Consider the following 27,137-nt stretch of genomic DNA (forward strand, 5'->3'; position numbering starts at 1 on the left):
CTTAGGACTTCCAAACTCCTTCTTAATGGAGAGGTTTCAGGCACCACCCAGTGAGCCAGTAGGGGAAGAATTTTGGAGCCAAGAGAAGAGCCTTTCTATTCCTTCTAATCACATCACGTAGCCCCACCTGTCACCTGTCAGCCCCACAGCCCCACGTGTCAGGTACCACCCAGTGAGCTACTCATGCAGCTTCAGCTAAGTTGCCCTTAGTATGGACAGCTGTTTTATGAGCCTATCTCTGCCCCCTAGGTGGCCGGCATGACGATCCTTCCCCTAGCACAGGTGGGGTATCAGGTGAGCAAGCTGAGAAGCCCCTGGTATCAGTACAATTTCTCTTGCTGAGTCTGGTCTTGGGCAGGCTTCTATTTTTAGCTGTATCTGATAGAGACACTGACTTCCCAGCTTAATGATCACTCTCAGATACCAGCGTGCCTCCAAACAGCTCTCTCGTGATCCAAAAGGCCCCTGATATTATAAAAGGAAAGGGCAGGGTGACATAGAGCAAAGTGGACTCAACCGAGACACTCGATTTCTCTCACTGTAAAGCAGTGTGACTTTGTGACTCCCAGGACCTTGATTTCCTTTCTGTGAAATGAGACAGGATGCTCTCTAAGGGCCCTTCCAAATTTAAAGTTCTATGAAGACCCAGTCTGTGCAGGGAGAGGACAGATGCTTGGAGCTTTTAAGACCCAAGCACTAGGGACAGAGAGTCAAGCAACCACCCAGTGCTTGACACAGTGTAAGCAAGTCCGTAAAAGTTAACCAGTAAATATTCCACCCAGATGCATGGGTATAGGTGCTAAGGGAAATGTAATTTTGACATAACGTTTATTTGCCCAGGAGAAAAATAGCAGAAAATAATACATGTGCCATTAAGTAAAAACTGCTAATGTGTTCAAGTCAGTACTTACATGGGGTTAGGAACCTAGGGGCACACAAGTTAGTACTTTGTCCTGCTTCCTGGGCAGGGTATTTAGTGAATTTAGATCTAAAGAATGTCAAAATTTCAAGGACATTTCTGTAGGAGCTGCTGATGGTATCCAATTCACTCCAGACTTTTGACATTGTCTGAGCCCTTTTCAGCAAGGTCATCTCAGCAGGTATGAGGCTTGGGGTAAGTCCTGTGGAAAGCAGATGAAAATTAATAGGAGGGTCAGCCTGAAAGAAAGAAAAACACAAAAAACTCCCAAGACATGCTGGGAAGCCTGGGGCCTAAGGGCCAAATCTACCTATCTATCTACCTACCTATCTATCTATCTATAATGAGCCTTGGGTCTGTTTTTAGTACCACCTGGTATGAACTATTTTTGTCTTTTTCCTTCCGGCTGCCTGAGTTCCACGCAGGAGATTGGAACCTTACAGAGTGCAGGCCAGGGGAAATGAGGCCAATTGCTGTGTTCCCCAGGGATGCCTTTGTCTTCAGGCTTCATCTGCATTACACATTTCTGCAACATTCATTATCCAGAGGAATCCAAGGGGAAGCCTCAAAACTGCACACTGTTTTGGGGGGATAGGATCACATTTTCAGCTTATAACAAATCTATATCCTATTGCCCACAGCTAGTCTTAGGTGAGTAGTCATTATGCCTGAAACTCACGTTGTGACTTTGCCTGAGCCCACTGATGTGGGAGGAGAATATGAGCTCTTTGTAGATTTCAACGTGGGATCTGAGAGGACTGTGGTGTAGTGTGAGCTTTGAGATGAGAGGACTCCTCATTGAGTGACTTTGGGCAAACACCTTAGTTCTAGGGGTATTAGTTTCCTTTTTGATAACATAGGGATGACAAATCTTGCTTTTCCAGGGTTGTTATAAAGATTGCATATGATTTTATACACTACAAAATGTAAAATAGATAGCTAGTGGGAAGCAGCCACATAGCACAGGGAGATCAGCTCGGTGCTTTGTGACCACCTAGAGGGGTGGGATAGGGAGGGTGGGGGGGAGAGGCAAGAGGGAGGAGATATGGGGATATATGTATATGTATAGCTGATTCGCTTTGTTATAAAGCGGAAACTAACACACCATTGTAAAGCAATTATACTCCAATAAAAGATGTTAAAAAAAAGATTTCATATGATTTAATATAACACATCTACTGTTTACTATCCCCTTGTGTCACACATGTGATCCTCCCAGGAACACAGTGAGTCACGTAGCATGACCCCCATCTTACAGATGAAGACAGAGAAGTTCTAGGAGGTGCCATCTGCCCAAGGTCACAGAGGTGGTGAATAATGCAGACAGGATTTGGTTCAGAAAGTTTTACTTCTAAGTGCAAGCCCTTAATTACTAAACCATATCACCGCATCACGGGCAAATGCCTCAAAATGTTCATGATTGTTTTTACAGGCTCCACGGAATAAATTGTTGCCTCCTAGTACCAAATGGTACCTTGACTTCAGAGAAGATCAAAACCACTGTTGTCATATGATCTATGAATGTTTTGGGGTTCCTTGTCTTTCAAAAAGCTTATGACACTTATCAGCTTGAAATTCTTATACTAAAGATTGAGACTGTTTGTATATATATTTGAGTCACTGAGGTGACTCAAATTCCCCATGTAGCCGCTCCTGTAAGAAGGAATTCATTAGACCTTTGAAGACAATCTGGTACATGCTGTATCCCTTGAGCAAACCAAGCATTTGGTGGTGCATACTTATTGAAGCCCCTGATAGTGCAAAACCACTCGGGGTGGAAACCTCTCCATAATCAAGTGTGACCACCCTACCCCTTGGCCTATTCTTTTAATGTTTGATACTGAAATTTGAATACAGTGAAAGCCTTTGGTGGTCTCTTAATCTACACCTCACATAGGTTCACAGGAAGTCAGGAGGAGGATTGAAGGAAATCGAGTCCTGTCTCTCCTTCAGCATGCCTCGTGGACAGATTTTCAAGAAAATATATAATGTGGGAGGTAAAAACTTTGAACACAAACGCTACAGGAAAATGTTAGAGGTTTTTTTGCTTGATAGTATGTAGAGGAGTCAACTTGGTATTTGATTTGGAAATTGAAAAGGATAGCACTAATCCTGAGTGAGGCTGGTGAGAATGTCTCTAAGTCTCAAAAGTTTTCCTAGTGTTTTTCAAAGGCTGTTAATTTTTTTGGAAGGTCTGGCTATCAGAGCTACGTGGAGTGATACGGGTATCTCATCATGCTGCTTCTGCCAGGACAAATGGTAAAAGGCAGGGAGAAGCAGGGAGCTCATAGGAAGAAAACCTACTGTACTATGGGCCTTGCAAGAAGCATCAGTACTTCCCATCAGAGCTCATGGACCCTCCTATGGGCAGGTCTTCCTAGAACTTCACTTCCTGGATAGACTAAAAAAATGACCTTTAAGACCTGGCCAGAGTCCCAGTGATACCAAGTCAGAGGAAAGTAGATAGTTGAGCGACAGGTTAACTTTGTGATAAATGCTTTTGCCTCCTCCGCCAGGCATGCTCCCCATCCGAGCTCTTCTCCATGAGAGCTCCTGTTGATTCCGAAAGCTTGGTCTCTGTGCACCGGTGCTGCATTGAATCTCAGAGATAGAGTTTTGGGTGAAGTAGAGTGAATAGCTTTATTGCTTTGCCAGGCAAGGGGGGACACAGTGGGCTCCTGTCCTTGAAAACTGTGTGTCCCAACCTGGGAGGATTTGGTGAGGAGTTTTAGAGCAATACATCAAGGGTGGGGCTGCTGATAAGATTAGGATGTGTATAGGGCCTGCACCCCTTCAATCTGGTGTCAGATAATCTCTTGATGAGCTTCTCTGGTTCCTTTTAATCTGGCCTTAGGTGGTCTTCTCTGGAATGAAGAATACTGACATCTTCCATTTATTTGGGGCTTTAGTTCTATTAGGAGCTCAAAAGATATTGTTATGTGTATCCCTTGAGGTGGAACCAAGACTCTGCCCCAAGGCTGCACTATTGTTTCTTGTCTGCTCCTCCCTTGTCTCTGCATCCCCTCCCTTCCCTGATTAGCAACTGTTTGAATCTGCCCTTTGGGACTCAAGGAAGTTCAAGGAGGCTGGAATGTGTTCTCTACAAACAAGGAACAAGGATCATGGAAAGGCTTCCATGCCCAGGAGCCCCACAGGGTCCTGCTCAGCTTCACTATGAGGGTGGATGTGGGCAAGGCACCCTCCTCCCTTGTGGGTATCCTTAGATTAATCTAAGTATCAGTGGCAGGGTCCCTAGTCTGTCATGGGGCTTAAAGAGCCTCTGCTTCATAGATCTTGCTGTCTTTCTTCCTGGAGAGCTTGTTTCAGATGTCTCTCCACTCCCCAAACTGTAGAGGGTTAAAGGTCAGAAAAATGCCTATGAGAAAATCCTGGTCCATATATCCTGCTGCATCATTTGGCCACTTGCCGTCACCTCTGTTTTCCCAGCTTACAGCTGCCACACTTCTGTGCAGAAACAGTCCACGTTGGGTTCCTTCTGAGATAGATTCTTTTGCTGTTGCCCTAGTAACAGAATTATTAAACCACGTTCCAGCCTCGGGAGTATTTGTGCCTGGTGAGGTAATGTCTGTCGCATCCAGACTTTCTTTTCATTCCCACTCCCACCCCCTCACTTCAGGCCCCATCTACCTCACATCTAATGTATTCTTCTCATCCCTGGCCTCAGTACCTCCTGCCCACCCTCTCCTGAGGCTGCTTCCAGCCCAACAGCACACTTTCTCAGGCTCAGAGATTCAGTGTTGGTCAGTTTCCCCATCAGCCTGGCATTCAAAGCTCCCCATGGTGGCCCACACCTCCATTCCTAAAACCCACAGCCCTCCCTGGGCTTTAGCAAAGCAGGTCGTGGTCATTGGGCAGTGACAAGAAATATATCCAAACAAGAACTAAACAAGGTGAATCCATAGGGTTTATCTAGTGACTGGTTGGTTGGGAGGCAATACAGTGTAATGTTTAAGCATATGGGTTTTGGAATTAGTCTAATGGAGCTAGCTGTATGACCACGGACAAGTTTCTTAACCTCTCTAAGTCTCAATTTCCCCAAATGCAAAATGGAGATAATGATAGTACCTTCCCCATAAGGGTTTCTCTGCCCAATTAAAGATCTTCTAAAGTGCATAGCTTAGCATCACAGAAAAAATATGAACATATTCATTGAACATAGAAATACATCAAACATGTTAGCTGTGATGATGAAGATGACAGAGAAAGGGGGAAGGGTGGTGGTATGAGAAATGGAATTGAGAATGGCTCCTGATTTGGGTGAATGGGTGGAAATCACGCAGGTAGGGAATCCAGGTGCAGAAGGAACAGGTTTGTGAGAACAAACCATTCTTTCATTTTTGAGCTTGGTGAGTTTGAAGTGTCCTAACTCACTTTTACTGATTCTCACTGAGTGCCAGCCACTGTGTTAAGCACATTAGGTGCATTATCTCATGTCATTCTCACAACAAGCCCTTGAGATAAGTATCGTTAACACATGGCAAAATCAAGTAACCTGCTCGAAGTTATTAGGTAGCAGAGCTGGGATTTGAACTCAGATCTTTGTGTCTCCAGAGGCTACACAGTTTACCTCTATACCTGCTGATTCCTAAGTAACTTTACTGTAGTTAAGAAGTCAGTCCTTTTAAATTTATTTATTTATTTATTTATTTAATGCTTTTAGTGTTAAGATGGTCTGTGGGGAACATAATGGTCTGAATGGCTTCCAGTCTAGACAGTGCTCTTCCCCTCATCTGGGATCCCTGTGTGTAAATTTGGCCCCCGGCTTGGGGACTTCTTTTATGACGCTTGCTTTCCTGAGCTCTCACACTTGGTCTTATTGCCTATTACCACCCTCTCCCTGCCTCCCACCCCCAGGCAGGGATCCTTGGTCTTAAAGTGAATTAGCATCTCTGAGCCTCAGATTCCTCCTTTGAATACTTAAACAGTTACAGAATTGCAGTAAGCATCAAAAGATATAGATAGACGTTCCTTGAGGAGAGTGGCTGTTTCTGATTTCTCTTTGCATTCCCAGTGCCTGGGCCAGAGCTGAGCAGATAAGCAGGTGCTCTCTGATTTCTGAATGAATAGATGACCAGCCGATTGCATATACTGGTGTATATGATGCAGGGTCCACTCCTTTTGTTCGACTCTACTGAGATTTCTTTCTTTTCCACTTGTCCTGCTATCCTGGGTGCTTACCCCAATTTATTTTGCTTTGAGGATGACTTCTTTAAACTTTTGGAGTCAGCTAAACCACAGTGGTAGACTGGGTTATAACACTGGTGTTGGGGGTTGGGTGTGTGCCCATCTATGTTCTGGGGGAGGAGGGAGCAGTTGTGGGGGGCCAGCAGGTGTAGGCTGGATCATATTTCCTCCGCAGGCTTTCTTTGTAATGGGGAAAGATGCTCTAAGAACCCAAAGGACATGAATTTACCTGTAGCAAATGAAATCCAGGTGCTATGGTTGAACACTAAAGATCAAAGTGATGATATTAGGAGGTGGGGCCTTTAAAAGGTGATTAGGTCATATGGGTGGAGGCTTCATGAATGGAATTAATGCCTTATAAAAGAGGCCCCTTCCACCATGTGAGGATACAAGAAGTTTGAAACCTGGAAGAGGGCGTTTATCCAAATATGCTAGCATCTTGATCTCAGACTTCCAGCCTTCAGAACTGTGAGCAACAAATTTCTGTTGTTATAAGACACCCGGTATGTGGCATTTTTTATAGCAGCCTGAACAGATTAAGACACCAGGGTACCATGAGTTGGTTTTTAACAGGAGTTTTCTGTTCTTTTAATAACAGTGCTTCAACATGGTAACTTTTATATATTTTTCCCTCTATCATTCCAGGTGCTTTCACTTTCAATAAGCTGCATATGGATTTCAATGCTATTTAATTAAGCCCTTAACATATAAAAATGCACATTTAATACTCAGAGTAAACCCTTGACTTGTTCCCTCTGAAGATAAACAGGTGAGATATCTTCCTGAGCTCAGAGTTCTGAGATAATTAAGATTAGTTGCCATAGAGAGAGAGACAGAAACACATTAAAATGTATCATACTTTTCGTGTTTAGGAAATTCATTTAATTAAATATTCAGGACCATCAAATCTACCCAGACCCAGATACCTATTAATCTGTTGGCCACACAGCCTCCAGAGTGATCTTTCTTTGTCAGGAAACCATTCTAATTTCTCCACTCCTCTGCTCAGAAACTTTGAATGGCTCACCATTGTCCTGTGGACAGATGATGGTCAATCTTCCTAACACGTGTGAGTCCAGGCCTTTTAGGATCTGACCCAACCTCCTTCCCACACTTGTTTGCTACCACTAGACGCTTAGGTGCTTGCTGGCACCCACTGGCACTCACAGTGTTCCCCAGCCTTTTTACATTATTTACCCTTTGGATTCTTTTTCTTGTTCTCTGTTGGTTTTGCAATTCCTGCTTACTCTATAAGGCCCAGTTCAAACTCCTCCTTCAGTTTACATGCTAGGCCTCTTGGGATTCCTCCAGACAGACCTACCCTAGGCTTTCTTGAACTTTGTACTTTATGACAATTCTCATCATAATGTACCATAATTATACATTTCCCACTAGACTGTGAGCTCCTTGGGACCCAGGGACCTATTCATTATGTAAATATTTGTATATTTGTATAATGCCTAACTCATAGTAGGTCCTGAATCACTCTTGTTGAAGGAAATTAAGTTCATGACAATATACTGCCAGTTAATAGTATGCATTATGATGTTATAAAGATTTCTGAAGTGAATTTTTGAATTGACTGTGACCCTGGTCTTTTCTGTGGTGCTGCCCAAAAATGGGCAGAAGACCTAAATAGACATTTCTCCAAAGAAGACATACAGAGGCCAAGAAGCACATGAAACGCTGCTCAACGTCACTAATTATTAGAGAAATGCAAATCAAAACTACAACAAAGTATCACCTCACACCAGTTAGAATGGGCATCATCAGAAAATCTACAAACAACAAATGCTGGAGAGGGTGTGGAGAAAAGGGAACCCTCTTGCACTGTTGGTGGGAATGTAAATTGATACAGCCACTATGGAGAACAGTATGGAGGTTCCTTAAAAAACTAAAAATAGAATTACCATATGATCCAGCAATCCCACTACTGGGCATATACCCAGAGAAAACCATAATTCAAAAAGACACATGCACCCCAGTGTTCATTGCAGCACTCTTTACAATAGCCAGGTCATGGAAGCAACCTAAATGCCCCTAGACAGATGAATGGATAAAGAAGATGTGGTACATATATACAATGGAATATTACTCAGCCATAAAAAGGAATGAAATTGGGTCATTTGTTGAAATGTGGATGGACCTAGAGACTGTCATACAGAGTGAAATAAGTCAGACAGAGAAAAACAAATATCGTATATTAATGCATGTATGTGGAACCTAGAAAAATGGTACAGATGAACCGGTTTGCAGGGCAGAAGTTGAGACACAGATGTAGAGAACAAACATATGGATACCAAGGGAGGAAAGCCGCGGGGGTGTGGGGATCATGGTGTGATGAATTGGGTGATTGGGATTGACATGTATACACTGATGTGTGTAAAATTGATGACTAATAAGAACCTGTTGTGTAAAAAAATAAATAAAATAAAATTCAAAAAAAAAGTTCCACAATGTCCTGTGGAACGAAGATCGTCTTTGCATACCTGGCAGCAGTAGCATGAAGCTAAAACTAGGGTTCACTGATACCCCTTTGGTTAACGGGTAGAAAGGTCAAACTTAGAGGCCACCAAAGAATCCCTTCCTCCATGATGCCAATAGCATCTTATAAATGCTCTAAATACTCAGTAATGGGAGGTTGTATAACATGGTGGTTAAAACATGAAATTTGGAGTCAGGTGGACCTGACTTATCAGTTGTGTGACTGACAGCTCACTGAATCCCTCTTCAGTTTTGTTACCTGTACAATGGGCATAATCATACTTTATTCCTACAATGTTTTTCTGATATTCAGCGACATAATTAATAGGGAATCTGGCATATAGGAAAGTGTTCAGAAAAGGCAGTAGCTATTATTTTTGTTTGACTTTAGAATTGTTATGAGTTATTAATAAAATGTATCATAGCCAATACAGAATAATACAATAATTTAAGTTCCCCCAAATAAATAATATTGCAGTAATAATGACTAATTTGCTGGTGAGATAGAATTCAGTTTGTTATTAGTAGCTGTTTGACACCATCAGCGGTTAGAGCCAGTCCCCGAAGAATTCCAAAAGAACTGCTCAGCTAAGGCCATCCCACAGAGAGAAGTTGCTCAGATAACCTATGGTTCTGAGCACAGCAAGACCAGCAGACAAGGTTCCAGGACCAAACAGTCCAAGTGTGTGTTAGATGAGGCTGGAGCACAGCTCGTGGCTGCAGACCTTCAACACAGCCTCAAAAAGCACACACAATGCAGGCAATCTCTCTTCTCACGACACTGGATTGTATGAGATCACCACCCCCTGCACTGGATGAGAAACTCTTGACAATGAACTTTCTTGGGAGCATTACGTGAAGGCTACACCTGAAGCTGCCTCTTGACTCTTTCCCTAGCAGACCTGTAACCACCAAAGCTTATCACTCATTTTGACCATGAGAGTGTGTAATCTCTGATGGATAAATCCATTACAGATGGAATCCCATGCTTTTGGTGTTTTCTTAAACATTCTTCTCTGATCAGGCATCACCACAGAGAAGAGTAGTTTTGTTTAATGACCTCTGCTTTTGCAATACTTTGTTTTCTTTTTGTTTTTAGAGGTAAGAGTTTTCTGCAGTCAACTTAAAGTATACCCAATTCTGGATCATGGAAGGGAAATTATATGTGTGTTGAGGTATGTGAAGGAGGCTGAGGTCTGAGGAAATGTCCCTCAGCGCACACTTGGGACTTATGTCCCTATAGGTCCCAAGTGTGCTCAGGAGCTGGCCCCAAGCCCTGGTTAAATCCATGAGAGGCCAGTGCCCTTCAGAGACTCCAGAACCTGCTCTGGCTGTGAACCTGATCTCCTCCCTCCCCTTCCTTCAATTCCCCCGAAAACCAAGCCTGGGCCTGAGGGGCAGCCTAATTGGATTGCCCCCTGATGGTGATGTGGCTGGAAAGAGCCTAGAACTGGGAACTTGGGGACCTGAATTTAGTCCTGGTTCTTCATTAACTCACCGAGCAACCTTGGGCAAGTGCCTCACTCTAGGCTTCTGTTTGGTCATCTGAGAAACACAGAAGCTATGTCTGTGGGTCTCAGGTTCTGTGGACCAGGCCAGGGACAAGCAGCGGGGCAGGGAACAGCCCCTTTACTTCCTACTGAAAGACACATCCCCGCTGTCCTTTACAAACGGTGTTGCCCAAACTAATGATGCGTGATTCTGAGACTGGTGCAAACTGGAACTGGCAGACTGGGGGTTTAGAACAATCAAGAATCACTGGGAGAGCAGGGGAGATGTAACTGGGACAGAGCAAAGCTCTGAGCTTCCCTGGGAGAGGAGTGGAGAAATGTCCTTCTGCAGGGGAGCCACTGTCCCTGGAGCTGTCAGAATAGTATATGTGAAGTCAAACTCTGGTCTTTGATCTTGGTGGCAAGGAACCTCCCCACACTGAAAAACAAAACTAAACCAAAACAAAACTTGGAGGATGTGGTGGTCCCATTTGGAGAAATCAAGGTGGACTGGAGATGTTTGAAGACCCTGGTAGGGCAATAGGGGAGGCTGAGGAGTGTTATCAATAAGGCAAAATGTGTCCAATTAGAACAACACGTGACCAGACAAAAGGGGATTTTCTTTTTTTGATTGAAAAGCTAGTTCATGCCCATGGGAAATAATTTGGACAGCTCCAGTAATTATCGCTGAAAAAATACATTTCCCTCCTACTCTCGCCCTTTGGTCTCCATTCACAGAGGCAACCATCTTTTTACAATTTGTATGTCCTTCTAGAAGTATTCTGGGTGCTATGAAGGAAAATAAAAACAGGGTAAGGATAGAAGTGATGGGGGCTCTTTTAGCTAAGAAGGCCAGGGACGGCCAGCCTAGGAAGATGACATAAAAGAGAGGCATGACCCATGCCAAGGTGGGGGGCATGAGCTTGCCAGATGGACGGAACGACACAAAGACCTGAGGATGGCGATGTGTCAAGTATGTGAGAGGAACAGGCGTCTGTTGTGGATGTGGCAGAATGAGACAGGTGTGTGATGGGAGAGGGGGTCACAGAGGCAGACAGGGGACGCAGCCCACGAGGCCCTAAGTGATATATACATCCATTGGGTGGTTTGGGCAGGGGATAATAGCTGATATGTTTTTTAAAGATCCTTCCACCTGCTGTGTGGTGAACAGACTGTCAAGGGCAGGGATGGCATTGATGGGCAGGTGGCTGTTGCTATAATCAGGAAGCAGGTGACAGTGGCGTGGGCGAGGGTGGTAACAGTAGATTTATATTTTGAGAGTAGAGCCTGCGCAATGTGAGGTGTGAGAGAAAGCAAAGTGACCTGAGTGACTGGGTGAATGTTCTCCATTTACTAAAATGGGGAAAATGGGGATGGAGTGGCCAGTAGGGTGGGGACTGCCATTTTCTGGCTTAGTGTTATACTCAGGATGGCTGTTTCCTGTCCCAGTAGGATATATGGGTCTAGAGGGCACAGCTTAGGTTAGGGCTGGAGACAGAAATTTGGGTGTCATCAGATATTTTAAACCCTGGGCCCAGATGGCCATCAGAGATTGAATGCAGAGAGAGAATGTAGAGAAGGCCGGGACTGATTCCTGGTACCTCTAACATTTAGAGGTTGGGAAGAGGGAAGGCCAGCAACAGAGACCGAGATGGGATAACCGGGGAGGAAGGAGATGTGGCATCCTGGAAGCCCTGCATAGAAAGTGCTGGATAACTCTCCCAATTCTTTTTCACGTCTGCACTGCATTCCATTGTATGGCTATAACATAGAGGACTATTTAACTAGTCCTCTATCCATTGGTGTTTGGATTGTTACCAGTCTTTTGCTGGTGTGTGGTTGACTTTATCAGTAGTTCTGGATGAGGCACTCACAGGAAACTGTTTCAAGACCTCTGTTTTCTGTTGCAGCACAATGAGTAGCCCTGGCTTCCTGACAGCACCACCGCTCACACATATGTAAATGAATATCGAGGGAGCCAGAGGTTAAAAGCAGGAAAACCCTTTTGAAACCACTATTCCCAGCCACTCCTTCTATGGGCAAGAAGACTTGTCCAAAGTCATCTGGCACCTTGGCCACAGCCAGTGTTACAAGACAATTGCTTGACTCTCAGTCCACTCTTGGCAGAATTCCACCTTGCATGCCAAGACATTTCCAATGATCAGCTCTCCCAGAGTTGCTGAGCTGCAGGATATGGATATATTCTGATGGAAGGGAGTGAGGTGTAGAGGAATGAACACAGATTTTGGGCCGAACAGACCTGGAGTGAATCCCATCTCCAGCTCTTACTAGATGTGCGGCAATGTACTTGACTCTGAACCTTGTTTTTTGTAGACTGGTAATGATGTTACCTATCACTATGTGATACTAGAAACCCCTGCCCCAGCCCTGAATGTAGCAGACTGTAAATGTGAACTCCCTCATCCGCCCGACCCCAGTTCTTTTCCTTCCTCCCAACGCAGTTGTTTCGAGAGAGAAATTGGAAACTTCCTCATAAACATTGAAGGAAGCAAAGACCTCAGAAAGTGAACCAAAGACAGTGCTCTGTGTGTATGTGTGTGATTTAAAGCTTTGTCTTGTTCTAACAATAATATCCTAACACAAATGTCTCCAAGCAAACTATGAATATATTAGAACTATCACTTTCAAAAGATGTGGCGGGGGAGCTTCCCTGGTGGCGCAGTGGTTGAGAGTCCACCTGCCGATGCAGGGGACATGGGTTCGTGCCCCAGTCCAGGAAGATCCCATATGCCGCGGAGCGGCTGGGCCCGTGAGCCATGGTCGCTGAGCCTGCGCGTCCGGAGCCTGTGCTCCGCAGCGGGAGAGGCCACAACAGTGAGAGGCCTGCGTACGGCAAAAAAAAAAAATGTGTGGGGATAAGAGTAACAGAGATTAAGGAAAACAGAAATCCCTTGATAATCCTCATTTTAAAATAAAAGACCCTATTTTCCTGAGTATAACACCTTTTTTCCTGATTATTATGCTTTTTGCCAAAACATGGAAAATATGAAAAGGATAAAGAAGAAAATAAAAATCATACACAATTCCATAACCACTGTTAACATTTTTGTGCATTTCCCGTCTTTTTTCTATGTAGGGGTGCTACTCAGATCTCCCTTCATGAGAGACATGGCGTCCAGCTGCGACCTCCTTTGGGACTGGCCTTGGCATTCGCACCAACGTCCCTGCGCTCTAGAGGTGTCTCCAGCTGGGACCGGGCAAGGCTGTGCCACAACAGCCTGGCCATTTCCCCTCAGACTGTTGTTTGCTTTTTATTTGGCTTTGTGACGAGGAAAAGTTTTATATTTTTACGTAGACTGATCTATTAATGTTTTTTCTTTTGCCATCTTGTCCAGTGTTTTTTCATGCCTGAAAAATCTTTCTTCATCCAGAGATCAGGCAAACCTTCAACTACATTTTCTCCTTTCCTTAATAGTTTTATTTTTTATGCTAAATTCTTTAATCCATCTGAGATTTATTTTGTTTTATGGCATCAGGTGAAGGGTCTAGATGACGTTATTCCCAAATAGTTTTCCTACCACCATTTATTGCTTGACCAAAGGCAAATAACTTAACCTCTTTTAACTTCCATTTCTTTATTTAGAGAGGATAAGATAAATCCTACCTTGAAGGGTTAGGCTGAAGAAAAAAATGAGGTCATGGATATGAAAGCATTCTATAAATGCTATAGAAATGTTGTTTTTTCCAGTTGTTTTAAGAAAATAATGTGTGAATGAATGCTTGCTTGTTTGGTGTAGTCTTGTCCCAGTGCCCTTATGAAAACAATATCCCCACAGGGCTAGCTCCCTAGATCCCAACAAACCCAAGACTACTTGGACCCACAGAAAGGTTTCATTATGCCACAGATGAGTTCAATGTAAGCTGTTTATAGTAAGGCCAGCTCAAGAGCACATATGTTTAGGGGTCAGGTGGGAAGGGTTGAGATTGGGGTGGTGATCAATCAGGGAAAGCGGCCAATGCCTTGCATGAGTTGACAGTATCTGATGAGGGAAAGCACTTTGTTATTCTTCTCTGAAGTCGTAAGGGCCACAGAGAGGGTGGCATTTCAGGAATTCCTTAAATGATAGGAGACACATGGCTTGGCATGGTGAGAGGGAGGGTTTTCCAGGCGTGCCATGCTGTCTTGGAGTTGGCTGGTAGAAGTTAGGCTCAGAAGGGTGAGTTGGACGGTGCTATCTTGGCCTGGCCACGATTTCAACACTTCATTGAGACAGGAAGAGAGATGTCTTATTTCTCATCAGAGAAAGAGATGCAAAAGAAGTTTTCTGGCAGATAGAACCAATTCTTAACCACTGAGGAAAGAATAGCTGTAGACCTAATATTATAAAAAAGTCTCTCAAAATGTAACCATTTCACCTCTGAAGCCACATTATTAATATTTCCTGACTTTTTTTCTTCTTTCCTCTCTTTTAAAATCTATTATTGTGATTAAAATGTGTTTAATAGGGAAGGGCTACAGAAAGTCTGGAATTTGATGAAATCCCTAAAAGCATACTGTCCTTAAGAAATGGTGGGGATTTCCCTGGTGGCACAGTGGTTAAGAATCTGCCTGCCAATGCAGGGGACACGGGTTCGATCCCTGGTCTGGGAAGATCCCACATGCTGCGGAGCAACTAAGCCCGTGCGCCACAACTACTGAGCCTGCGCTTTAGAGCCCGTGAGCCATGACTACTGAGCCCGCGCACCACAGCTACTGAAGCCCACATGCCTAGAGCCTGTGCTCCACAACAAGAGAAGCCATCGCTATGAGAAGCCCGTGCACTGCAACAAAGAGTAACTCCCGCTTGCCACAACTAGAGAAAGCCCGCGCAGGAACGAAGACCCAACACAGCCAAAGATAAATAAATAAATAAAATTATATTAAAAAAAAAAAAGAAATGGTGGAAGATAGACAAGTATGGAAGAAAAAAAATGAGATAAAAATATGTTCTTTGAAATTAGGTATTATATCTCCTTCCTTCTTTAGTGATTTAGGGAGTTTAGTATAAAGAGTAGGACATAGTGGGTGTACAATTTATACTGGTTGGTTGAATTAGGTAAAGCACAGACTAGGGAAATAGCCTTTGGTTAACCAAGAGTTAACATGGTGCTCTTGAAGAGTCGTTGGTGGTGGTTGAGTTATGTAATACTATGCATTCCCTGCTAAGTGCACATTTCCTGTTCAGGACATGGATTTGACGGGGCCTCTTAAACGTAGGTGACTTGGACAGCTCTTTTTAGTGGGGAAAAATGAAGATAATTTGGTCTGGCTTTGGAACCTACTTTTTCCTTGTTCCTCATCACAGGGGCTTCATCCTAGCCAGGCAAGTCTATTCATTATTCTCTAAATCTAAATAGATGGTGCAGATTCCGCCTCTTCGCCTGCATTTACGCTGTTGCTTCAAGAACAAATTCTAGCTTCTTTTGTAAAGCTGCCTTGAAAACCCTTCCAACTTACCTCCTTTTTAGAGTAGTCTCCCTCTACCTGAATTTTTCCCTTAGCTATTGTGTCTATTTAACTTATTTGGTATTTATATACCCTAATGTTAATTAGTGTTTTATATACATATATTTACATCTCCAAGTAGATAATATATTTCTTGTTGTCTGAGACCTAGTTTTATATTTCCTTATTAACTTACCCCAACCCCCCACAATAGTGCCCAGTAAAAATCTGGACCCATACCAGGTACCCAAAGGTTACTTGATAATGCGATGATTTCAGAGGATTCCATGAAGCTCATTTCCAGGTAAATCATGGCATCTTATTCTCTTTGTGATGCTAATAAGGCAGAAACAAAGGCAATGCTGGATTTAGCCTTAGCACACTGAGAGTACTTTCAAGGGGAACAAAATAGTTGCTGTGAGGGTAGAAGAGCAGCTGGTCAGTGTTCCTCCTCTAGAATTCTACTGTCCAAACTAACTCTATGAATGCAAAATCAACCTAAGCTTGACCCTGTCCTCTTTGCACAGGCTAAGTGTGGGAGACAATAAGGACATTGATGACTATAAGACAGTGTGGTAAATATTATGATAGGGACATGAATAGGGGATGTGAGAGCCCAGAGAAAGGGCATTAAAATGAGCCTGGGTTAGGTGGTCAGGGAAGACTTCCTGGAGGAGACAGTGGTTGACCTGAATTTAGACACCGAAGAGAGGGAGGAAGAGATTTTGTTGACCACACAGCCCAAGTCAGGAAAGGGTGTTTGGGGAAATGTAAAAGAGAACTTTTCTAAGATAAAGTTATTTTACAAAGAAGCACTGGGAAATCAAGGGATTTAATTACAACTGCCTCACGAGCATGATTTGAAAAGGAGTGGGAGGCTCATGGAAACCTTAATTGCTGAGAAAAGTTAAGAGGAGAAATATGACAGAACTAATGGGTCTGTATGTATGTCATGTCTGATTTGTCATTTTTCTAGACAGGCACTCTGCCTCCTGCCTTCTTCTCAGTTAGAGAAAAAAAGATCCTTCAGCTAGTAAGGTAGAGATATCATTTAGGATGCAGAAATGGGACCTGGAAATATTCCTTACTCCTTTTAGGGAAGAAAAGGTCCATCTCGGGTTACCCGATTGTTAAGAAAAATAATGTGTTTGTTCAGCGATAATAATGTGTGAGGTGCCTGAAAGAGGCCTGAATCAGGCTGAATAATTTCTTCCTTCCTTTAGAAAATAAAAAACAGCTTGCTTGGTTTCTCTTCCAATTTATTCTTGTGGTCTTCCATTCCTTTGGAAATCTAGGAGGATGCTTATTTTATGAGCTTTTGTAGACCAACCCTTCTATATTCAGAGAGGGTGTCCTTGTGTGCATTAAGCTGGATCTTTAAGATTAATGCAATATGCAGGAAAATGTGATAAATGATACAGCATTAGCAGATTTTAGTTTGTAAAGTGGCTGCATATTGAAGGCATCTGAAAAAATTGTAACTCACATCATGGTCAGAGCATAACCAACAGATGCCAAGGCAGAGAAATGGTGAATTGAGAAGGATGGAACTGCACCCAGCCACCTGGTTTGTCCACACAGGGATTGCTAGAGAGAGGGCAGGATTTAAGGATGAAGTTTTTATAACTCTTATAAAGTTGCTAGAAGGAAAAAATCTGTTGGTATACACAAAAGAGAATCAATGTGGCTGAGAAAAGAAGAGGCTCCATACACAGGTAGAGGATAGATTAGACCATTTTCAAGGTTCTGTCCAACTCAGACTTTGATCTCATGACTCTCTGAATCAGGACTCAATGAGATGTTTTTCATAGGCTCTACTATCTCGTAGACCAAGGGAGTCCTTGGAGGTATATATATATATATATATATATATATATATATATTTAAAATATATATATATTTTTTTCTTATATATATTTTTTCTTTTCCCCCTGAGCTTTAATTATTCTCACTTGTGCAGCACTTTACAGTTTGTGGGAGCCTAATTTCACAGACTCTATTGGTTATCTATTGCCACATGATGCTGTGTAACAAACAACCATGAAATCTCAGTGGCATACAAAAATAAGTGTTTACTGCTCACATGTCTGGAGGTTTGCTAGGTGGCTCTGCTGATCTTGGCTAAGCTTGCTCATATAGCTGGAGGTCAGCTGTCTCTTAGCTGATCTAGGATGGCTTCAGCTGAAATGACTTGGATGCCTCAGGCCTGATCCATGTCTCCTATCTTCCTTCAAGCTAATCCAGATACGTTCTCATGGTGATGAAAGAGGTGGTAGGACTTCCCTGGTGGTGCAGTGGTTAAGAATCCACATGTCAATGCAGGGGACACAGGTTCAAGCCCTCGTCTGGGAAGATCCCACATGCCACAGAGCAACTAAGCCCGTGTGCCACAACTACTGAGCCTGTGCTCTAGAGCCTGTGAGCCAAAACTACTGAAGCCTGTGCTCTGCAACGAGAGAAGCCACCGCAATGAAAAGCCCGTGCGCCGCAACTAGAGAAAGCCCATGCGCAGCAACGAAGACCCAATGCAGCCAAAAATAAATAAATAAATAAATAAATTAAAAAAAAAAAGAAAGAGGTGATATAGGAGGCATAAGAGAGTAGGCAGAAACATGCAAAGCCTCCCATACTGGCCAAAAGAAGTCACGTGGATGTCAGTGCCAAGGTGTAGGGAAATGTACTCCACTCCTTTTGTTGGAGGAATTGTAGAGTCATCTGGCAAAGGGTGTAGATACATGGAAGGGAAAAGCATTGGTGAGATTACAGCAATCTAACACACAGATAATTGCCTTACTTAATTCTCATAGTGTAATCCGAAGATTGGTACTACTGTCCCTTCCTTTATAGATTAAAAAAACGGGCACCAAAGAGGTAAAAGATTTTCTGAGGCCACATGACTGATTGGTAGCATCTCAGAAGCTGAAATATTGGTCTTTGGATTACAAATACAAGGCACTTTCCATTGTACTGTACCATGTTGACTTAAGAGCACGAATCCTAGGAGTTTTGTCAGGAACTCCCAAGAGGTAGATTGGTAAAGTAATGCATGTGACCCTCAATGTTGTATGAGTTGGAGAATACACAAAATTTTACTTACTTATTCTTATAGTCCTATTTCTGAAATTCCCATCAGTTGTATAAAATATAATATCTTCACATAATATATCAATCCAAGGAATTCGCTAGTTATCTAAAAATTAGTTTACTTGTAGCTAGGTAGTTACTTAATGTATATTTGTCAGGGTAGACTAAATGCTGTGACACATACTCCTAAATCTTAGTAATGGAGAACAATAAAAGTTTATTTCTTGCTCATATTGGCCAGAGCTCAGGGACATGGCCACACCCAACAGCAAGGGAGGCTGGAAAATATAGTTTAGCTCTATGGAGAAAAGAGGATATTGAAAAACACTTAGTAAGACCCAAAGGAATGGACCATGGTATAGGTAAGTTTTGCAGGGAGACTAAGAGGTATGTATTAGGTGATAGAGGGTATAGGGCAAAGGAAGATGGAAGAGAAGAGCTTGAAACTCTATCCAAGGAAATTGTAGACCCTTGGGTCTAAGACATTAGGCATAATATACTCTCTACTCAAGAGGCAGGATGATCATTATGAATTACGAATTTAGGAACTTAAACCTGATCACGTCACTCCTCTGCTTAAAAACCTTCAGTGTCTACCCTAAGAATAAATGTTTAATATGGGTTACACAGTCTTCCAAAATGTATCCTCTGCCTGTCTGTCCAATCTTATCTACTGTACTTTCCCATTCACTCTTTTTACTTAGCTGTAATAGTCTTTTTTATTTGCCCAAAATGTGAGGATCTCTCCTCACCTCTTGCCATTAATCATGCTATTTCTTCCATCTCCTCAGAGCCCTCTTTTGTGAAACACTTCTCACTCTTTCTTTTTCTGACTAAGACCTACTCATTCTTCAGTTCCTAGCCTGAAAATTACACCTTCATGGTAGCTAAAGATCAGTCTAAAATTAAGACACCAAACCACAGATCCAAGAAGCTCAGAGAACACCAAGCAGGATAAATACCAAAATACACAGAAACACATACCTAGGCATATCATTCAAACTGCTAAAAGCCAAAGATGGGAGATATTCTTGAAGGCAGCTAAGGAGAAAAGGTACACTGCATTTAGAGGAACAAACGTATTAGTTAAAGCAGACTTCTTGTCAGAAACTATTCAAGCCTGAAGACAATGGAGTAGCATTTTTATTTATTTATTTTTTTGCAGTACATGGGCCTCTCACTGTTGTGGCCTCTCCTGTTGCGGAGCACAGGCTCCGGACGTGCAGGCTCAGCGGCCATGGCTCACGGGCCCAGTCGCTCTGCGGCATGTGGGATCTTCCCGGACCGGGGCATGAAGCCGTGTCCCCTGCATCAGCAGGCAGACTCTCAACCACTGTGCCACCAGGGAAGCCCAATGGAGTAGCATTTTTAAAGCACTGAAAGAAAAAAGTTGTCAGCCCAGAATTCCATATCCAGCAAAAACATTTTTCCAAACTGAGGGAGAAATAAGAATCTTATAAGACAAATAAAAACAAAGAATTTACTTCGAGCAGACCTAGAACTACAAGAAATGTTAAAAGAAGTTCTTCTGGTATCAATAAAAATGATACCAGCCAGAATCTTGGATCTATACAAAGAAATGAAGCACTGAAAATGGAATGAATGAAGATAAATTTAAAGGCACTATTACTTTGAATATTTTTCTACCTTGCTTTCTCTTCTCCTTCTGGGATTCCAATTACATGCATATTAGACTGATATTGTCCCACAGTTCTTGGGTGCTCTATTCTTTTTTTTTTTTTTAACCCACTCTTTATTTTTCTCTTGGGTTTCAGTTTGTGTTGTTTCTATTGACCTGTCTTCAAATTGACTTATTCTTTCCTTGGCTGTTTGAAATCTGTTGATGAGCCCATTGAAGGCATTTGTTATCTCTGCTACCGTGTTTTTCATTCTAGCATTTCCATTTGATTCTTCCTTATGGTTTCTCTCTCTTTATAGAAATTACTCATCTCATCATGCATACTTCCCACCTTTTCCACTATGGAGAAGAGCCTGTGAGAGTGTGTATAATCCTCCTTTGTCTGTGTTTCCAGGGGTTCTATATTTCTTGTCAGCCTAAACCCAGCCTTTAGCAAAGTGTTGAAAGTTTTAGTTGAATTATTCTTATCTGGGTCTAGTGGTGTTTGCTCCAAATTATCAAGTGCTCGTGTTTATCTCTTTTGGGAGATGCCTGTAGTTTACTTAAATTTTGGGTTAGTTTGTCGCCCATCAGTCCCAGCTCTCTGATGGGTTCAAGAAAAGTTGTGGATTTGTAGATTGTCCAACATTTTTTTTTTTTTGGTGTAAGGAGTGATTTTTTCCCCAGTTTTCTACATCCTAAGTGGGAAGCTTCTTAAAAATATTATCAATTTTTTCCCATTTTACAAAGGTGTTTAACAGTATTTCCCTTAGTGTCATTCCCAGACCATCTGTATCAGAATGGTAAGTTTATTAAAAATGCTGATTCCGAAGCCAAACTCTAGGCTTATAAATCTGAAAATTTAGAGGATATTTATCTTATCAAGTTCCCCAGGTGATGCTTATGCATCTTAAAGTTTGAGATTGTTGGATTCAAAGTCAGCAGCAAACATTCATTAGCACTTATTATGTACCAGGCACTTTTTCAAAGACTGTCCTATTTATATCTCACAGCAAACCTATGACATGGGCACTTTGATTATCCTCTTTCCAGACCGTGCTACTGGGTCTCAAAGAGGTAAATTAACTTGTCCAGGGTAGCACAGCTAGGATGTGGAAGGGGCCAGGTTCAAACTCAGATGGTCTGATTCTAAACACTAAGATCTTTTAAAAATTGAGATGTAATTTGCATCTCCATCTTATAAAACGTACAACCAGTGGGTTTTAGTATATTCACAAGATTATGTAGCCATCACTGCTATCTAATTCTAATTCCACATTTTATTATCATTCCCCCTCCCTCGCAAAGAAACCCCATACCTACTAGCAGTCATGCCCCATTTCCCCCTCCCTCCGTCCCTGGCAACTACTAATTTACTTCCTGTCTTTGTGGATTTGTCTATTTGGGACATTTCATGTAAATGCAATCATACAATATCTGGCCTTTTGTGTCTGCCTTCTTTCACTTAGTAAAGCCGGATCTTAACCACTATGTCAGAAACTTAGAAACGGGCTTTTTGTCGCTTAGACAAAAAGGACTAACACCTGTCAGCTTGCTAGTGCAGGAGGAGACAGGATAACCATGAAAACAAAGACAAGCATTCCATTCAATGTAATAAAAGCTTATTGAAGACCGCGGGTGTGCCGGGCCACACGGTGTGCCCCTCGAGGGGAGGTTTCGCGCGGGGAGCGGAGTTTCTGGGCTGCGGTGTGGAGTGGGGAGCGGGGGGTCCACTGCCTGGTTCTGCTCAGGGTGCGTTTCTCCATCCTATTCCCGCCCCCAGGTCCGCCGCATTCCGGCCGGGCTCCATGCTTCCCGCGGGAGGCCGAGGAGCGGGGGAAGCTGGCGAGCGGCGGGAAGGGATGGGAGGACACTATGGTCCTCACGGAGCATCGTACCAGCGTGTCTGAGCTCCACGCCGCGCAGAGGCGCCAGAGCTCCCGGCGCAGGCGAACCCGGCCAAAGCGTGGAGGGCCAGCTGGCAGAGGGGGCGCTGCTGAGCCCGGACGCCGCAGCGCCGAGCTCGCGGCGGAAATTAAGAAGGGCTCCCGCGCAATCTCAAATTCCCGGAACCTCAAGAGAGGATGGAGGAGCTGAAGAAGTAATACTTCTTTTAAGGAGGCTTGGGCAGGCGTTCTCACGCTGAGCCTTTAGTCCCTGGTGATGTTAGAGCATTGATCGTGGGGCATGGCCAAACGTCAGGTATGTGCCTGAAGCCATGGTTACTTTCCCTCCAGAAATGACGGTTCGGTGGTGAGCAACCCTTTACAAGGCATTGCAAAAGTTCGTGGATTTGCTTTGTTTACTGAAAGGGGAAGTAAAGTGAGTTTAAAAAAACACAAAAAACTTATCGAGTACTTCCCATGAGCAAAGCACAGGGCTGGATACTCTTAGTATTGGTGCATATCAGAATTGCCCCTTGAGTGAGATAAAAATAAATTTCTGGCTTTCACTCCCAGAGGTTCTGATTCTGGGGTCTGAACAGGGCCCCATGTCCTATATTTCTAATAGGCATCCTCAGGTGAGCATGATGTAACTGGTCGGGGACAGGCTGGCAAGCACAGCTGGAGGATGATACTTCTCAACTTTTAATGTGCATATGAATCACCTGAGGATCTGGTTAACATTCAGAATCTAATTCATCCAGCAGGTCTGGGATGGGGCCAGAGAGTCTGCAGTTCTAATCACATCCCAGGTGGTGCTGACGTGCTCTTCTGGGGACCACCTTTTGCGTGGCAAGGCTGTAGGGGATATAAGGTCAAGGATAAAAAGCCCTGGTTTCCGCATAAGGAGCTTACTGTGGCCCGCAGAGAGACCTGCATACAGCTGCCTCTAAGTCAAGGCGAAGCGGGCTGTCCCAATAAAGACCAAGACATGCTATGGATGGAGAGCCCTCCCACCTGTGCTTCAGGGCATGTTCATGAGGAGACATCCAGGTAAAATGGTGTATGCAGTATCTGATCAACTGTTTAGCAAGATAGGAAAGTATATTACATATCTGACACATATTTCCATCCCAAATGGTTAATATCTTCAGAAAAAATATTGATCCTAAAGAGGTAAGGCCTAATTTTCCAGAGCATTCACTGATGTGGAAAACCTCATTTCCTGATAATGCTGGGTAAATCTGTGTTTTGTAGGGGGCTCCATATGTTGTCGGTGCCCGTGAATTGTTCAGTTTTATTATCCTCATTAACAGGGATAATGCTTTGCTTTTTAACAATCATGATCACCATCTGGAGCCTGGAAAACCACAGTCTGAGGCTCACGTAGAAAGAGGAGACCGTCCTGACTGGGTTGCAGCCCAATTATTTCCCCACTGCCCCAGCCCTGTGTTTGTCCAATTGCTTGGCTGCCAGGTACACGAGAACCATACAGACAGATGTGATGTTAGTTCCGGTTCGAGAGAAAACTGAAACCCAGCAAAACAGAACAAAACTCAGAGAGTGCAGGGAACATTGGCTCTGACTTCACTGTTTAATCTCATTCTATCTGAACAAATATTCATAAAGCAGCTTTCCACGTGTGTTCCCCTCACAGCACTGGTGACCCCTAACTTGGCTGTTGGCATGTGACAGGTGGACTGATGTGACTGTCATTGCTCTCCCAGCTCTTGGGGTGAATTGGGTTTGAGCCCCTGAGCGTCTTCTCTTTGTGCTTCGCAGAGAAAGATTGCCTTGTCAGGAGGAGGTGGATAGACCTCCAAAGCTGCCTGGTAACCATAGCAACCACGCACACCTGCCCTGGTGGGTTCTTTAAGGCACCTCTCCAGACCTTTCCCAGACCGATCTTTTCAAGCTCTCCCAGCCTGTAACAAAGCAGCATTCTGAGACCATCACAGCCCTAACATGTAGGGGCAGTTCAGGAGTACTGACCTGCCTGCTTTTCCCTGGTACCTAAACAATCATCATCTCACGCGTTTAGCAGAGGATCTGGAAGAACTGGGAAAGTGATGAGGGAAAAAACATAAGCCAAAGCCTACTAAAGAAATAAAAGACCTGCTTTAATCACTAAAATCAGGAGAAGATAAAATGCTCATGTTCGAGAATCACTCAACCCACTGTAAGAAATTATGCCTAAAAGTTTGCTCAGGGATGGCAGGTAGGCAGTTTAGCCAGAGATATTTTTCTAGAGAAGGCAAGTTTCTGAGGGTGGAAAGGGGCAAAGCTTGATGGCGACGAAAAAGGGAATGTTAATAGTTCCTTCCGGGGGGTTATGTATTTTTCCAGGGGCATGGATGGGGGGGAGGGTACTGTGAGGAAGAGTGAATGGAACGGGGCATTGGGGCCAGATGGCTGAGGTTTGCAGCCCTAATCCATCATTAGAAACTCGGCCAATTCCAGAGTAGGCAGACAACAAAACAGAAACCAGGCTTCCCCAGGTTCTGTCCTCCCTGCACTTTGCAGCCTTTCTTCCCACCCTGCACCCCCATTACCCTCCATGGCAGCCTTTTCCTTGCATGTAACTTCTGAAACAGTGGTGCCTTTCTATCAATTGCTACCAGATTGAAAAGAGGTCGAGACCTGACGCTGACTTTGCATTGATGCTTAAAGCACTATTGGGGATCAGCCAGACCAACTATTTGTGGTTTCTTGACCATTTCTCTGCTGACATGTAAACACAGTGAATGTTTACACTAAAAATGTGGGAGTATTCTAGCTGACCTTCACTTCACCTCCCCCTGCCATCTCCTACACATTCGGGTTTAGCAGTGACCATGGAGCAAACTGTTATGGCTTAAGTATACGGAATGTTTAACCACAAAGGGTGTAAATAGTGATGTTTCCAGTCCCCGTTACCATAAGATGGAAAGGGTGGAAATACGCAGTCTGGTTTGCACTACTTGTTCTCTGGGGGATGCACACGTCACATTAGACCTCCCTCAGTTGCATTTGGTCCTGGTTGTGTGAGATATAATCCTGTCTTCTCTAGGTGGAAGGGGACACTGTGATACTTTCTCATGGATCCCATGTAACTGTTCTGTTACTTATTGGGTGACTTTGAACACTTCACTTAGCATCTCTAGGCCCTGGTTTCCTCAGCTCTAAAATGAGAGGATTCGGGATGGAGGGAATTAGACTAAATGTTATTCACATCCCTTCTAGTTCTAACCCTCGATAACTTTCTTGGATGCTAGGCAAGGATCAAGTTCTAATCATAGAAATGCTTGTGAGCCCTTTCAGTCACAGATATTAGCTCCATCCTCTGTTGCTCTGGGTGAAAGGTGATAAAAATTCTTGGTAGGGACCATGGGCACATGTCTAGTTGCATCCCTGGGATGTGCAAGGCCTCAAAGTACCCATGACGTAGCATGAGAGGCAGCAAAGGAGTTCCCTGAGAGCAAGGATGATTTATATCAGATAAAGTGTAGCTATATAATGGGAAATTTAAAATAACTGTCTTAAAGCAGTGGTTCTCCAATGTTTCTGGGCCAGCAACATCAGCATCACTTGGGAGCCTATTAGAAATGTAAATTCTGGGCTTCCCTGGTGGCGCAGTGGTTGAGAGTCCGCCTGCCGATGCAGGGGACACGGGTTCGTGCCCTGGTCCGGGAAGATCCTACATGCTGCGGAGTGGCTGGGCCCGTGAACCATGGCCGCTGAGCCTGCGCGTCCGGAGCCTGTGCTCCACAACGGGAGAGGCCACAACAGTGAGAGGCCCGCGTACTGCAAAAAAAAAAAAAAAAGAAGAAATGTAAATTCTTAGGCCTCATGCACACGTGAAGAATCAGAAACTGGGGCCCAGCAATCTATGGTCTAACAAGCTCTTCAGGTGATTCTGATGCATGCTGGATTTTTAAAAATTAACTAATTGATTAATTAATTAATTAATTTTTTGGCTGTGTTGGGTCTTTGTTTCTGTGCGAGGGCTTTCTCTAGTTGTGGCGAGCGGGGGCCTCTCTTCATCGTGGTGCACGTGCCTCTCACTGTCGTGGCCTCTCCTGTTGTGGAGCACAGGCTCTGGACACGCAGGCTCAGTAGTTGTGGCTCATGGACCTAGTTGCTCTGCGGCATGTGGGATCTTCCCAGACCAGGGCTCGAACCCGTGTCCCCTGCATTGGCAGGCAGATTCTCAACCACTGCGCCACCAGGGAAGCCCCTGCATGCTGAATTTTCATAACCCCTGGCCTAAACACACAAGGATGATTCTATCATGGAAAAAGAGGTCTGGAGGAAGGCCACCTGGGCCATAGAATGTCACCAGAAACAGAAATTGATCATCCAGCTACTTTCCCAGACTTGGCTCTGAATCACATTGGCTTTTCTTAGAAAATAAATTGTACTCTCCAAGCAAAAATACCCAATGGCCATTATGGATGTTTAGTACTATTTGGTCCACCTACTGAAAAGAATTTGGTTCACCTATTGTCATTTTGAGCAATGACACCATTGTTGCGCTAAATGCTTGCTAAGGTGAGGTACCACTCACATAGATATAGTCTTTGGTGTGTTTATTTAAAAATTAGCCTCATTAATTCATGTGTCTTACCAATACAATAATTTTATAAGGCCGTATCTTATGATCTTTTAGTATCCCCCTCATAACAGATTGCTGATCACTGAGTAAGCTTTCAGTAACCAATGATTGAATTAAACTGATGACTTCATAAGAGACCAAGCCAAGACACAGTTTGGGAAAGGTGAAATCAAGAATCAGACTCTTATCTGGATAACTAGATCAGTGTAGACAGCAATTCAAGATATTTAGAATATCAAGCATTTGGTTCTCAATGGTAGATTTTTAAAAAATAATATCTTGGGTTGTGTTGATTTGAGCACTGCACTGGGAGCTGAGATCCAAATTTTAGTCCTAGCCTTGCCTCTCGAAGTAGACTAGTCAATTAACTAATTTTGCATCTCATTTTCCTTGCTTTATAGGGAAGGAGTTTTT

Source organism: Delphinapterus leucas, chromosome 1, assembly GCF_059928025.1.
Source record: "Delphinapterus leucas isolate spDelLeu-1000000601 "Yukka" chromosome 1, BTC_Dleu_Yukka2, whole genome shotgun sequence".
Classification (NCBI taxonomy): Eukaryota; Metazoa; Chordata; class Mammalia; order Artiodactyla; family Monodontidae; genus Delphinapterus; species Delphinapterus leucas.